General features: G+C 42.8%; 1 protein-coding gene across 10 annotated transcripts in view; it reads left to right on the top strand.

Moving 5' to 3' along the window:
* Nucleotides 1-3,328: 3,328 nt before the first annotated feature.
* Nucleotides 3,329-14,333, top strand: part of LOC108932972 (adenylate cyclase type 2-like) — a 73,863-nt gene continuing 62,858 nt past the window's right edge. For all 10 annotated transcript variants that reach the window (XM_029252062.1, XM_018749722.2, XM_029252065.1 and 7 more), the window contains exon 1: nt 3,329-3,539. The gene's annotated coding sequence lies outside the window, so the exon portion shown is untranslated. The remainder of the gene's footprint in view (nt 3,540-14,333) is intronic.

The following is a 14,333-nucleotide window of genomic DNA, read 5'->3' as shown; positions in this document are numbered from 1 at the left end:
TACAAAGGAAAATAGGAAAAATGTGGAACAAATGGTTCCATATGATTCTTTGCAGGATGTGCTAATTTGGAGCCTAAATATGTACATATCCATTCATATTTGACTAAGCCAAGCGCAGGGTTCAGTTGCCAACACCAATCATCAGCATCTGTGGCATCTGCCCAGAGTGTGTGTGTGTGTGTGTGTGTGTGTGTGTGTGTGTGTGTGTGTGTATGAGTGTGCGCGCGTTCAAGCAGGGGTTGTGATTATTTTTTAAATTGCACACTGTTTCAAAGTGCTTCAGACACTAAGATTAGGAAAGCTTTAGTGGACCTATCATAAAACAAAAAACTTTGCCTGTATTTTACCAATTACAGAAGTAATTTGTTAATGTATTTATTTTTCTATTATCTATATAAATTTATATATGCATATACAAAAAAGTTATAGCCCTTATGCTAATCTTCTATGAATGGTGGGGGGGATATGGTGATGTTGGGGTGGTGTTGTAATGTGTTCAAGAAATTGTGTTCAGTCTGTCAAAACCTTTAGTCCTTTTCCACCTACAGCTGTGTGTAAAGTGAGCGCCTTTAGCAAGCTGAGTGACCATTTGATAGTCCTGGAGGGAAAGTCTGTGTGTCGCAGGGCTGCGCTCTTCTTTGAGGACTTTGTCTTGATCACAGCTGGAATTGAATCATTGCAATCCATTCGAATGGTGTTCTCTTCCCTAGGTGACCAGTAGGTGGCGCTATAACACCGCGGACAACAGAGTGACTGCGGTCCACGGTCACTGCTGATCTCGAGTGTTTTGAGTGACTCTGATCTTCCTCACTTGTAGCTCTACCGGACTTCTTAGCACATGCAATAAAACCGCGAGTACGTTTCCTAAACAGCGTGTGTATTTTTAGAAACATTTTATTTTCGAGTAGTCTGTGTCTGGTGTTCACACTCGTCCCAGGGGGGGGGGTGCGTGCTGCATCGATGCAACGAGAACTCAAAAAGGATGTGCTTTTTTAATTTTAATTTCCTTTTTTAACTGTGAATGTTTAGAAAATGCCGAGCCACCTTTTGACTTGTTTGCTTGAGTTCTGTGTTGTAAAGACATGATAAAGAAACGAACACTGCTGTAAAAAAGACATTTCTGGACTGGTTTGAGATGACCTATCCTGTGCCACTGTTTTCCTAATGTCACTCCTGTCCGAAAATCGCTGTGACGTCATTGCCGAACGTACTCGATCAAGTCGCGGAGCTGTAATATAGATCCTCTGTCTGTCCTCTTCGTCCAATTGAAAAGCGACAACGGCTCAGTCTCTGTAGTGTTTGTGTGTTGGATGGACCGGCTACAAGCGTGTGAAATGTGTGTTATAGGTACACTTGTGATGCCACGTCCAAATTTATGCGAGTTATGCAGATGACTCTTGTAATTGTTTTGATGGAGGAGTTAATTTGTGAGGTGCCCTGTCGAGGAAGTGGAGGGGGAAGAGCTCCGCTTTCTTCTCTTCTTATACCAGCGTGTGTAGGCACGTCTCCCGTGATGCTCTGCGCTTTTCGTTCAGCCCTTTGGGTGGTCGTTCTGCATTTTACCCCGTGTGTTAAAAAGGAATGTGTCCGATAAACCTGCTCCTCTAGGTGTCGTCCTCGTCTGTTTTGTGTGTCCTTTGCAAAATGCCTATTTCACACTTTTCTCGCTTTAATTTACTGCACATAAAAAGTGTGGCGTATCATGCAATGGTGTTACCACAGCAGACGTAACGTTTTAGTGGCTTTTGTGCGTCAGGGCTACGCATCCAAAGATCTGACGGTTAAATCCACTCTGTTTGCGGTCAGTTGCTCTGAACAAAAACCAGCAGTGTGACAGTGCATGCGGTTACTCTCTCTCTTTGTGTGTGTGTGTGTGTGTGTGTGTGTGTGTGTGTGTGTGTGTGTGTGTCGCGCGCACATGCGCCAACATCTCTGCACTGAACTGCTGCTTGAAAGTAAAGTCAAAACTGGAGTACGACGTGTTCCGAAACATTTTAACCGTACTTTAAATCCGTAACAGTTTGACTGTTTGTTGCCCTGCATTTTATAGCCCCCCCAATCACTGACCACTTCTCCCATGTGAAACGTTTCATATTCTGGTTGTATTTCTGCAGGAGACAAAGATCCTTTGCAAACTATATTTTGACTTTGAATCAATACATTGAGTGTTGAAGCTCTGTGGGTTAACCGGGTTAAAAAAAAAAATGTTTAAAATGTACTTTTCGATATTAAAGGCACTTTATAATAAACCCTTAAATGTGGCATTGTTTTTATTATACACTTTCACACTTCTTTGTAAATGTTACTTGGAAACCTGGCTATTGCTCAGTGTACTCCTGTATATGCCATATAAATGAAGTTATTTTCAGTGTAAAAATGAGACCATGTCCTTTGAAGGATCTTCAGATTTGTCACAGGGTGGTGGAGAGCAGACAGGCACAGTACTATTAACCTTATTGTGCAGTAGGCTAAGTCTACACTGCTCCTTCATATAAATTGTGGGGGTGGGCATTTTTCCAGCTGGCACATTTTTAAATATTATAACATTGATTATAATACAATTTAATGCTACTTTAAAGAATATTAGAACCGAGCATGAGTGCTTGCCCTAGTTTGAAGTTGAATATTCATCAGTTGGAAGCAATAACCATGAATGTTCAAAACAAAGCACTGCAGCTATTTTTGAACAGGTGGGAGGATGTTTAAAGTGGGGAAAATGTGCTGCTGTACGTATGTAATGGTAGAAGTAGGCCAGCTGTCAGTCAGGGCAATGGTCAAAGCTGGTCCATTTGGACCCAAAGGTCACAGGTTCAATTCCCACCTCCAACTAGCACCCTTGAACGAGGTACTTTAAATTGCCTCAGTAAATCTACCAAGCTGTATGAGTAAATAATTGTAGGTAGATCAACGTTTTAAGTCGCTTTGGAGAAAAGCGTCAGGTAAATTAATTCATCATGTGACTTTAGAAGTGTGATGCAGCTGCAGAAGGAGTAATAGAAAAAACAGAGCTGTTAAATTTTCTCGGGGAGAATTTTCAAAAATATTTTTCTTAAAATACAATTAAATACAAATGAAAACTGTCAGTTTTGAGGTAAAATGAGACACTAGCGACGTGTTTCAGCGGTAAAAGTCCTCTAGAGAGACGCGTGATGTGCGAAATGAACATAGTCGGGTCTTCGTATGGGGGGGGAGCGGAGTTCAGCGCGATCGTTCCCGGGAAAGTGCGCTGCCGATGACGAAAATGATGATGATGAAAATGATGATGATGATGAGGAGGAGGAGGGGGTGGGGAAAGGGAGGAACACCTTCCCACCGAGCCCATCAGCCCGCGGACCGACAACAGGACTTGGACGCAATCCTCGTGGACGAGGGCGCGTAGCTGAGAGAAGGGAGCGCTCATCGCCGTCATCATTATCAGGCTCAGCATCACCATCAAAACTCCAAATAATAGTGTGCAGTGGTGTCAATGCCGGGAGCCGTCGGTCTGCGGGAGTGCCCTGTTTCACTGTCTTTCCGCGACCATCTAGATCTACACACAGGTGAGTGTCTGCGGACTGCCACTCTGTCTCTCTTACTCTCTCACACACACACACAGGAGCGCGATCTTCGACGCTGAACACATGATTATGATTATTACAACACTCAGCTCCACTGGGTTTACAGAAGAAAAAGTGTTCCCTACTAAAGCGCGAGGAAGGGGCGACACGTCGGACTAGCGCCACTGTTACCGGTGGTACAGCGATGGTACAGTAACAGTGTTTTACCTCTCTTTTTATTCACATGTGGGCGCGCAGCTCTCTCTGTCTCTTCCCTCCTTCTCACACACACAGACACACACAGACAGACACACACACCCCTTTAACAGCCGGCTGCGGACGAGCTTGCGCCACAGGTGATGTCCTGCTCGGGAGTGCCATGATGTTACTGCCGAACGGTTGTGCGTTCGCGTCCCACTCGCGCTGCAGCCACGCGCTCTGTCCGGTCAAGGACTGCGGCTTCTTGCGTAAATACGACTCAAGTTGGTCTGCTGGCGTCACAGGTCTCCTTTGCACAGGTGAGTGTAAAGGGTTAACGTAAATGTGTATTACATAATAAAGCTTCGCAGCACGCACTGTCTCTTACCAAACTGCGGAATATCACCAGTTATTATCAGTTCCACCTCCCGTTCAGTCAGTGTGTGATTGCTGTGAATTCCGGTGTGAGAAAACGCTTCTTTTCCAGTAACTTAGCTACTTAAAACATACTAGCGTTCCCTTCCCTTGTGCTCCTCCTGAACTCATGAATGGAAACGCTTTTTTCCAGAAACAGAAGAAAGTGAAGACTTTTAAAAATCTTTATGGCGTTTATGGCAATTGTTCCAGCTTCCCAAGAATCATGCCCATGGAATGACATGTCATTCATGATCACAGAGCTACAGATCGCATCCTCCTCTCGTCCTCGGAGCCCCGTTCCTACACTAACAATGGCGGCCTTTGTGCTCCCTTCTCTCCGCTTTCCACATCTCATGGTGCCCACCGACAGGGGACAAGGCCCACTGGTGGCTTGTCTAAGACCAGACCCCCACAAACTATAGGTGATCACTTACTTGCCGCTGCTGTTTTACGCACCTCTGCAGAAAGGATGCTGAAAGTCGATGACGGCTCCCTGCCCTCAGCCAGAAGGTCTTGCTCCTCTTACACACATCTTTGGGTATAAAGCAATGAGGAGTTAAATTAATGCGAGGAACTGGGATGAAAAAGCCGACAGGTGTGTAGGTACCAAATTGCCGGCTTCCAGCGCCGAGGGCCATTAATGTGCCATTAATGTGGGGGGAAAAAACATTTTATTTTTAATGGCTGCTAGCAGAGCCCATTAAACAGGCAGAGAGGGGGAAGAAGGCACTCAGCGCCGCTGACACAGAAAACAGAGGGATAAGAGCCACGTGTATAAGTGTAAATTTAATTGGCAGGTAGTGCCTGAAGAAGGCTGTTGAAATGAATTGTTTGCCATTGTGGTGTGTCTGTTACCTCTCCTGTTGAACATTCCAGATCTTTGCTATTTAGGGAGCTCAAAACAAATTGGTGCCATTTACTACATTTACTAAAACATCATGTTATAGTATAATATACAAATACCGTACTATACTTTGTTATGCTGTGGGGGCTGGGAAATGGAAGAACTAATGAGGTCCTTTAGATCCGGGCGAATGAAGCAGAAAACATAAACACAGATACTTAAATTACCTGAAAACGGTTAATTTAATGATGTGTCATATAATAAGCCTTAATCATATTGCATGTCTCTTTTCATTCGGTAAAAAAATCTCCAGTTACGACATCTGTTCCTCTTGCTGATAATCATTGCGGTTTCTGTGAGTTACAATATCCGCGAGTGCTTCCCTTTTTTTAGGAGTGACTTTTAAAGTTTCTTGTTCTGTCCACGTCATGGACAGGAAAACCATACATAAGAACGCAGTGTTATTCTTGAAAGGCAAATAAAAGAAATGCCATGTTAACGAAAAGGGCCTATGGCTGTTTTCAGTAGCGCTTGTACTGACTGATTACAGTATTAATGCGACATTATTTCAGTTTTCTGGACAAAATAAAACAAACGCGGGAACTGGAATTACAGGGAAAATCGTTGATTGTTATTCTTTTCACAACGGGTCCCTTCCCAGCAACTGCCGCGCTTTGTGCCAAACAGTGACTGAAATCTGACTTGCTGAACTTCTGCTTTTCGCACCTTATTATGTTTACAGGTTAACTGTTCAAACCCAAAGTCGTCCTTCATGTCGTGTTTGAACTTCTGGCCTTGAACGTCAGCCTTGAACGTCAGCCCCTCCCTGTAGGGGTCGGCATGTCTTCTTGTGTGGCTCCAAGCGCGCGGTCCTAAAAGTGATAAAACGATTAAATGTTTAATTAAATCTGTGCAGAGAGCGAAGAAAGGTTGTACTGTTAATAGCTCATACATCATGGCTGGTCCTCAACTTACAGCACATGTGACTTATGACAGCCGCCCTCTTACTATTATTATTACTTTTTTGAGTCCCGACTTTTGGCTGTAATACTAAATGCTACATCTCCTGTACGATAGCATCGGCTGTCCGCTGCCACAAGACACCCATTTTTTGTTAGTGTTTGTGTCTGTCTGTTTGGGTGCTTAGCAGTGACTGCATTTTATTTACAAAACTTTTCATTTTTGATTCCCTTCATGTTCCTTTTTATTTAAATTGTCAGCAGCCAAAATAAATATTAATACTGTGCAATACTAACTACAGCATTCATTATTACCGGTACTCTTTTTCATTTAATATTTACTGTACTGTGTTTACAATATATTATTATTCTATAGAATTTTTTTAACATAATGTGGAAAATTTGTGAAAAAATATAACTAAGCCGTATCATCAGTGTGGCATTTATGCATGTTAATTGTTTATATATCCTTTTGTTTCATATAGTAGAGTGTAAGGGGACTTTTGACTAATGACAAAGTTGATTTATGACAAAGTCATCGGCACAAACCCCAACGTAAGTCTAGTACCAACTGTGCTGCCGAAAGTGAAATCTGACAATGAGCTGCACTTTTTAGCAGTGGAGAGGTTACATGACGGGAAATGCAGGATGATCTTTTTGAACTTTTCTAGTCTGAAAGAGTCTGGCATTGAAGGGTCCTACTAGCTGCAATGTTACAAAAGCAGGAGTGCAGAGAGTGAGTGATGCTCCATGGATCCATGAGCTGAATGTAGACTAGTAGAACCAGCAGCAGCACCATGCCCACAGAGGTGTGAGTCCCGCACAGGGATGTGTCTGAGTATAGGAACTGGTTTTTTTGAACATCATGAAGGCAGTAAAAGTGGCAGTGGAGTTTGTGCACTAACCACTTGCTGACCCCTGACCTCACCCTGCCGCACCCACACGCGGGGTGGGCAAAGAGCAGGCGGCTCTGCCTTGGTGTAAAAAGCTTCCTTCCTCCTCCTCCTTTAGAGAGGCCTCTGGGAGCTCCTTTCCCCTGTGTCCGGTGCGTCCCTGTCCTGGAATGTGGCTCAGTCCAAGGGAGCAGTTTCCTGTACACCCACATCCCTGTCCACACACTGCCCACACAGTGTATTCTGTTTATTTTTATTCCTTATGCTCTGTGGTCAGATTGTTCATCCTGAATGTGTGCATTTTGTAAGAATAAAGAATCTAAGCAATTTCTTTGGAGATCTATATTTACATTTACATTTATTCATCTAGCAGATGCTTTTCCCCAAAGTGATGTACATCTCAGCGAAAATACAATTTGTGCATTACGTTAGGAGAAACGGAGACATAGTTGCAGACGTGTGATTCTTAAGTAAACTTAGTTTGTTTGTTTCCACTTTATGCACTGATGTTCATCGCACAAGTAGGTGCTTAAAACTCAATAGATGATTCCTGATCACCTTCCTACTTTTTTTTCTTTTTTTTTTTTTTAAATAAAGGTACACAAACATTTACGTACAATACAGGAGTAGCGGCTGTGTAAAGGCTTATCTGGACAATATTTGCTTTTACATCATATTTCATGAAGTCAATATCTAGCTGAAGTTATAATTTTTGTACAACCATCTGAATCTTGTGAATGGACATTTATATATTTCTTATACAGTTTTCTTATTGTTCTGTATATATAGTGCAAGTTTATGTATTTGTTTGTATGTTGCAGTCATAGTTGGTTGTGGTTGTTGTTACTTTTCCAGCAATGCAATTTTAAAAGCCCATAAAAAGCTGAGTCCCTGATTAACTGGGCTGTACTAGTAGTCACCCAAAATGTGGTTAAAACTGTACTTTTACATGAAAAGTCTGAAATGTTTGAGTGTATAATGGTCCAACTTGCCAGGACAGGATCACGTCCAAAGCTGCAGGAACATTAGTGTGGTTGTGTCTCTGCTGAAGTAGGTACGAATAAAGTGAGCCTTAATATTTGCATGTTAAAAGGTTTTCCTGAATGTTTCAGTCTGTTAAATCCTATGATGTTATGATAAAGATTGATTTTTTTAGCATAAAATGGACTTGCAAGATTTTGTTTTCATATCCATCAGAAAAAAAAACAGTGTTGAGTTCTGAGGGTGGAGTGAAGGTAACCTTTTAGGAAAGCCCAGGAACTCCCTGGATTTCCTCTTGCATTGTTCAGCACCAGAAAAGAAAAAAAGAAAAAAAAAACAGGGGTGCGAAGACATTAGGACACAGAGGTCATCCGTGGACACAAAAGCATGTTAATGCAATCAAACCCCGGAGTTTGCTAGGGACAAATATCAAAATTCGGCCCAACCAAGAGGGCATAACATTACCATAAGTATGTAATATACATTTACAATTACTTATCAAAATTTGATGTCCAGACGTAATGTTCCTAGAAGCCCAAATTGGGAATGAATCTGAAAAATAAACTGTGAGATGATAACATTTTTTGTTTGTGTTCTGAGAGGAGGAATAGTTGGTTTACTTTAGTCCCCTAATCATATGGTTTGAAACTTCCAGTTGACAATAAAACACTTTCAACATGTAGGAGAATATAGTGACGTATTGCTAATAGTGGCATAGGTAATATGTCATAATATAGCTGTCAATATGCCATATATAGCATCAAGCCCAGTGACTTGATTTCAATGACATTTTGAAATCAGTGATATAAATTTTCATTGTGTATTTGGAGATCTCAAGGCAGAGGTAGGATAAGGAGTGAAGATTTCACAGAGTGGTGTCTTATAGCCTAAAACAGGGTATCTGAAGGAGGAATTTTCCACCCACTGTATGTTGTGTTAGTTATGTATTATTTTTCAATAAAGAACCCTCCATAAACCACACACAATCTGAAACCGCTTGTCCCAAGTGGTGTTGCAGCAAACAAGAGTCTAACCAGGCAACACAGGGTGTAAGGCTGGAGGGGACACACTCAGGATGGGATGCCAGTCTGTTGCAAGGCACCCCAAGTGGGACTCAAACCCCAGACCCACTGGAGAGCAGGACCCAGTCCAACCCACTGCACCCCCACACACACATTTTCAGAACCGCTTGTCACATACGGGGTCGCGGGGAACCGGAGCCTACCCGGCAACACAGGGCATAAGGCCGGAGGGGGAGAGGACACACCCAGGACAGGACGCCAGTCCGTCACAAGGCACCCCAAGCAGTACTCGAACCCCAGACTCACCGGAGAGCAGGACTGTGGTCCAACCCACTGCGTCACCACACCCCCTCTTCCATAAACCACTTAAAATCAAATATTTTTAGAATATACAATCAAAAGGTACATGATTTAGTAATATAGAATAAAATACATGAATACATATGAGCTGCATAACAGTCAAAATACAGATAGATACGTACTTTAATCATCTTGGACAAAATTGCATGAGGCTAAACTTGCATACAAGTAGTGACTGTGGACATTGAAATAACATAGGAGTAAAACACTGCAAAAAATATATAGTGTGCAGTTACCTAAGAAGTGGTGTCTGCAGCTTAGTGTCACTTTGACAATAAGAAGTCAGTTCCACCTCACCAGTCTGAGGATTCCATTACAGACTCTAATGGCCATTGGTAGGAATGACCTCAGGCAGTGCTCCTTAGAGCAGCACAACTGCACCAGTCTGTTGCCAAACGTGCTGCTCTGTTTAGCCAGGTTGCCATGCAGAGGGTGAATATATTTGTCTGTGATTCCAAAAAGTTCTCAGTTCTAGCTTCATTGTGGTAAAAAACTGCAAAATTAAGAATATATTAATTAATTAATTTTGTTTTGATATAAATCAGGCAGCACGGTGGCACAGCAGCACAGCAAGTAGCGCCGCTGTCTCATAGCTCCTGGGTGGTGCGAGACGATGTGGGTTTGATCCCTGTTCAGTCTGTGTGGAGTTTGCATGTTCTCCCCATGTCTGTGTGGGTTTCCTCTGGTTGCTCTGATTTCCTCCCACAGTCCAAAGACATACTGTTCAAGTTCACCCATAGTGTGCGAATGACAGAGAGTGTGTTCCACTTATGAGAGACCCATAGTAAGTAGTGTATCCAGCAGTGTAAGTCACCTTGGTGAATAAGGTGTGTGGGCTGATAACACTGCATAGAATTTGTTGGAAGTCACTTTGGAGAAAAGTGTATGTTAAATGAATAGATGTAAATGACAGAAAAAATGTGCGCTGTATGGGCAGCTGGAAGCTTAGTGGTTATAGCTGCTGCCTCTGCACCCAAAGGAGTGGTAGAACATCATCTTCAGTGACCTGCATTCTCCAAAACACCTGAGCGTCCTCGGATAATAAAAGTGAACATGTCCGTCTTGTACAGAGCCTCAGTGTTTCTGGACCACTCTAGCCTATTAGCCAAGCGTACCTCAAGGTATAACTATTATCCCCCACCTCCACCCGCCTTCATCTACCTCCACCTTCTTTCCCTTAAATGGCCATTGAACCTAGCAGACCACTGGACCTCCTGAAGGCCATGGCCGTCTCTTTAGTCTTTTCAGTGTTGAGCTGCAGATTGTTCTGTTTACACCACTGATGACTTATTTTTAATATTTCAGTGGTGCACATGACAATACACACACACACACACACACACACACACACACACACTCAGATGCTGAAAACTCAACATAGCGTAATCAGTGGTTATTTTAGGAGCTGCCATATCAGCTCTGCTCTACCATCCAACTCCTTGGCAGAGGTTCAGAAAACTTGAAATTGTAGTTGTTTCATATGCACTGGGCACCATATGTGCTATTTTAAAGCACCATATCACAACACGTCATCACTGAATGGTGCTGCTCATTAGTGATCAAAAAGCCTGGACATGGGCTGGAAATATATAACCTCACAGATGTTTTTTGTGTCCATCCACAGATTCTTACGTTGGACCAGCAGTTGCCTTGTATTGATGCCCTTTTTGGTTAAATGACAAATTATGCATACAGAACAGATTTTTATAAGTCAATATTTTTGATAAAACTTGCAAGTCCAAAATAAACACTGGACAAAAGATATTAGAACTGCAAGAACTAGGAGGAAAAAATAAAACCCTCGAATAGAACGGTTGTATAAGTATTGAACCCTAAGGACCAAGGAAGACTTGGCAATGGCTGCACTTGCAGGTATTTACCAGTTTCACAAATTGAGACGGCACCATTTTTCCTCTTTCTTAAAACTTTCTCATGCTGCTTAGCAATCATTGACAGTGTTCATGCCTTGTCACAGATCAAGTTGAAGATGTGCAGAATATTTAGAAAGGTTGCAAACGGCACTGTCCCCTCGTTGTGATTCACTCTAGTTTTGATAGTTTTGACTTGGGTTGTTGTCCTCTAGTTTTGACTTGGGTTGTTGTCCTCTCGAACAGTGGATTTCCATCCCAACTTTTGAAGTTCAGCATACTGAAAGGTGAATTTCTGTACCTGCTGTGGGTGTTACTGTAGATTGAAACAGATATTTTTGTATGACTTGCTTCTACTTTGATGTGTCTTTCTTCCTTATTTCCTTTACCTTTATTAATTCAGAAGTAATATTCTGTTGCTGTGGGCTACTCCTGAATGCTCCTTTGCAAAAAAAGTATATCGATAACTCAAGAGATTTTGTTCAGATAGAAAAGTGTACATTGTCTGAATAATGATATATATGAATGCTGGACTTCTCTTTGGATAGTGGATTTTGCAGACAATAGCTGTTGATCATATTTTCTTAATATTGCAGCTTTTCTTCTTGTGTTATGCACATGGATGTGCTCATAACATGTCGCTGTTTCAGTTTGTGTGTTGCTGATGTGACCCAGAGTTGCTGCTAAAAAGAAGCTGAAAAACATGATATGATGTTGACTGTAGGATACACAGTTGGTGCCAGGGCTGTGGAGTCAGTACACAAAGCCTTTGACTCCAACTCCAGTAACCCAATAATTGCTTCCGACTTCTACTCCACAGCACTGTTCAAACGTTGCACATTCGTTTTGAGGTCAACTTATCCATTGAATATAGGCCTAAACCTGTATTACACCTCTAATTTTTGGGGGTCGACTTATACATCAGCATATATGGTACATTTAGTCAGAGTTGGTACATTTTTACCAACTCCAGTAATTGCTTCCAACTCCAAAGCACTGGTTTGTGCTGTCCAGACATAACTCACACACACAGTCTGAAACTGCTTGTCCCGTATGGGGTCATGGTGAACCAGAGCCTAACCCAGCAACACAGGGCGCAAGGCTAGAGGAGGAGGGGACACACCCAGGATGGGACGCCAGTTCGCCACAGGGCACCCCAAGCAAGACTTGAACCCCAGACCCACCAGAGAGCGGAACCCAGCCAAGTCCTCCGAGCTGTCGCGCCCTCCAGGCATAACTCTTAGCATTTATTTAAAAAAATTACTAATTACAAAAAAATCAGTTAGGAATTGGTTCTGCCTAATAACTTTTGGAGACTGGTGTGGCAAGAAGGATAGTGGTTAAGGCTACAGCAGCAGGCAGCATGGTTATTAGAGCTGTTTTTGGATCCAGGTTTGAATACCAGTTTTGAATCCCACTTCCTGCTTCAGGATAGGAAGATAGGATTTTTTTAAACCTTGATCAAGGTACTAACCTGGAATTGCTCCAATGAAAGGCTGACCTAGCTATATAAACTGGTAAATGTTTTACTTTAAGTAGCTTAATATTGCAAGCTGCTTTGGATAAAAGTGTCAGCTAAATAGGTAAATGTAAATGTTGACATGTCATTAAGAAAGAAATTTTAGAAATTCACTCCCAAGAGCACAGACGCTATACTGTCAGCAGCACTTTGTAACCTTACTAATGATGCTAGATGGCTTTATTTGATATAAAGGTTGGGACCCTATTTACAGTAGTGTAAGGGTATTTGTGTTATAACTGCTGTTTATATGATTTAAAAAACTGAGCTAGATGTTTACAGTGTATTTCTGAAAGGTGGCATTAAACCAGGACCCAGGTTTGAATCCACTGTTGTCTCACTGTAGTAGAAATTACACACACATTTCTGATCCGCTTGTCCCATACGGGGTCACGGGGAACCAGAGCCTACCCGGCAACACAGGGCGTAGGGCCGGAGGGGGAGGGGACACACCCAGGACGAGACGCCAGTCTGTCGCAAGGCACCCAAAGTGGGACTCGAACCCCAGACCCACCGGAGAGCAGGACCTGGTCGAACCCACTGCGCCCCTGTGCCACTGTGCCACCGCACCTCCCCCGCGTAGTAGAAATTACCATGATGAATGATTGGGAAAATAATTGTAAGTAGTTTAACATTAGAAGATAAAAATGCCCGCTAAATTAATTGACATTAATAGTGCTGAATCTGCTCTCTGATTTATGTTTACCTTAGCTGACACTTGTGATAGAAAACAAGTGTATACTGTTGTTTTGTTATGGAAGTACACACACGCGCATTTTCTGAACCGCTTGTCCCAGATGGGGTTGCGGGGAACCGGAGCCTACCCGGCAACACAGGGCGTAGGGCCGGAGGGGGAGGGGACACACCCAGGACGGGACGCCAGTCCGCCGCAAGGCACCCCAAGCGGGACTTGAACCCCAGACCCACCAGAGAGCAGGACCCGGTCCAACCCACTGCGCTACCGCCCCCCCCGGTTGTTATGGAAGTAGTGTAACTATATTATTAAACTCTTTAATTGTGTGTCTCTATTGCCTGAAAGAGAGGAGTCCAACCACCACCATTCAAACCCTACTTGTGTACTAGCGTTCATTGTTTCCATGGTAACGTGGCGGTTAATGCAATAGTTTTAGGCAGAAAATAGCCAGACTGACACCACTGAAGGACAGAAACCTGTTGGGTTTCAGACCTAACTATGTACAGTGTCTCTCTCCAAAAACGTCTGATAAAGGAATGCAATACAAGTTATTGTACAGAATAAATACCCATTGCGTAAGTAAAATGACCAATTGTATTGAATAAAAAAGTATGAAATTGGTATTTTTTTTCATAAGTTGTAGTGGTTTTTCAGTTTATGTTATATGAGAGCTGACTCTACATCTCTCTCAGGCACGGATTTTAACGATACGTTACAGTGACATTATTCACAGCTATTTAGATCCCTCTTTACTTGGAACATCACAATGGGAGAATGGAAGCAGAGGTCGATGTGGAGGAATGAGAGCAGAAACAATGGACACAAGAAAGAAGGGATATGTGTGTTTTTCTGTGCTGGAAGGTGAAGCTGGTTTTCTCCTTCACTGGTGTTTCACTGCCTCAACCCCCCACCTCAAAAATTTGATCATGTGGTCAAGGGCAGTGCATTTAAAGTGTTCTCATGAAGGCCCTGGGAGGGTCCAGGACTATAATCCTGGCCATGAAAAATCAGAGACATGCAATAGAGATTCCACTCCCAGATC

The sequence above is a fragment of the Scleropages formosus genome, chromosome 5, assembly GCF_900964775.1.
Source record: "Scleropages formosus chromosome 5, fSclFor1.1, whole genome shotgun sequence".
Classification (NCBI taxonomy): Eukaryota; Metazoa; Chordata; class Actinopteri; order Osteoglossiformes; family Osteoglossidae; genus Scleropages; species Scleropages formosus.
This window is presented reverse-complemented; position numbering and strand designations above follow the sequence as displayed.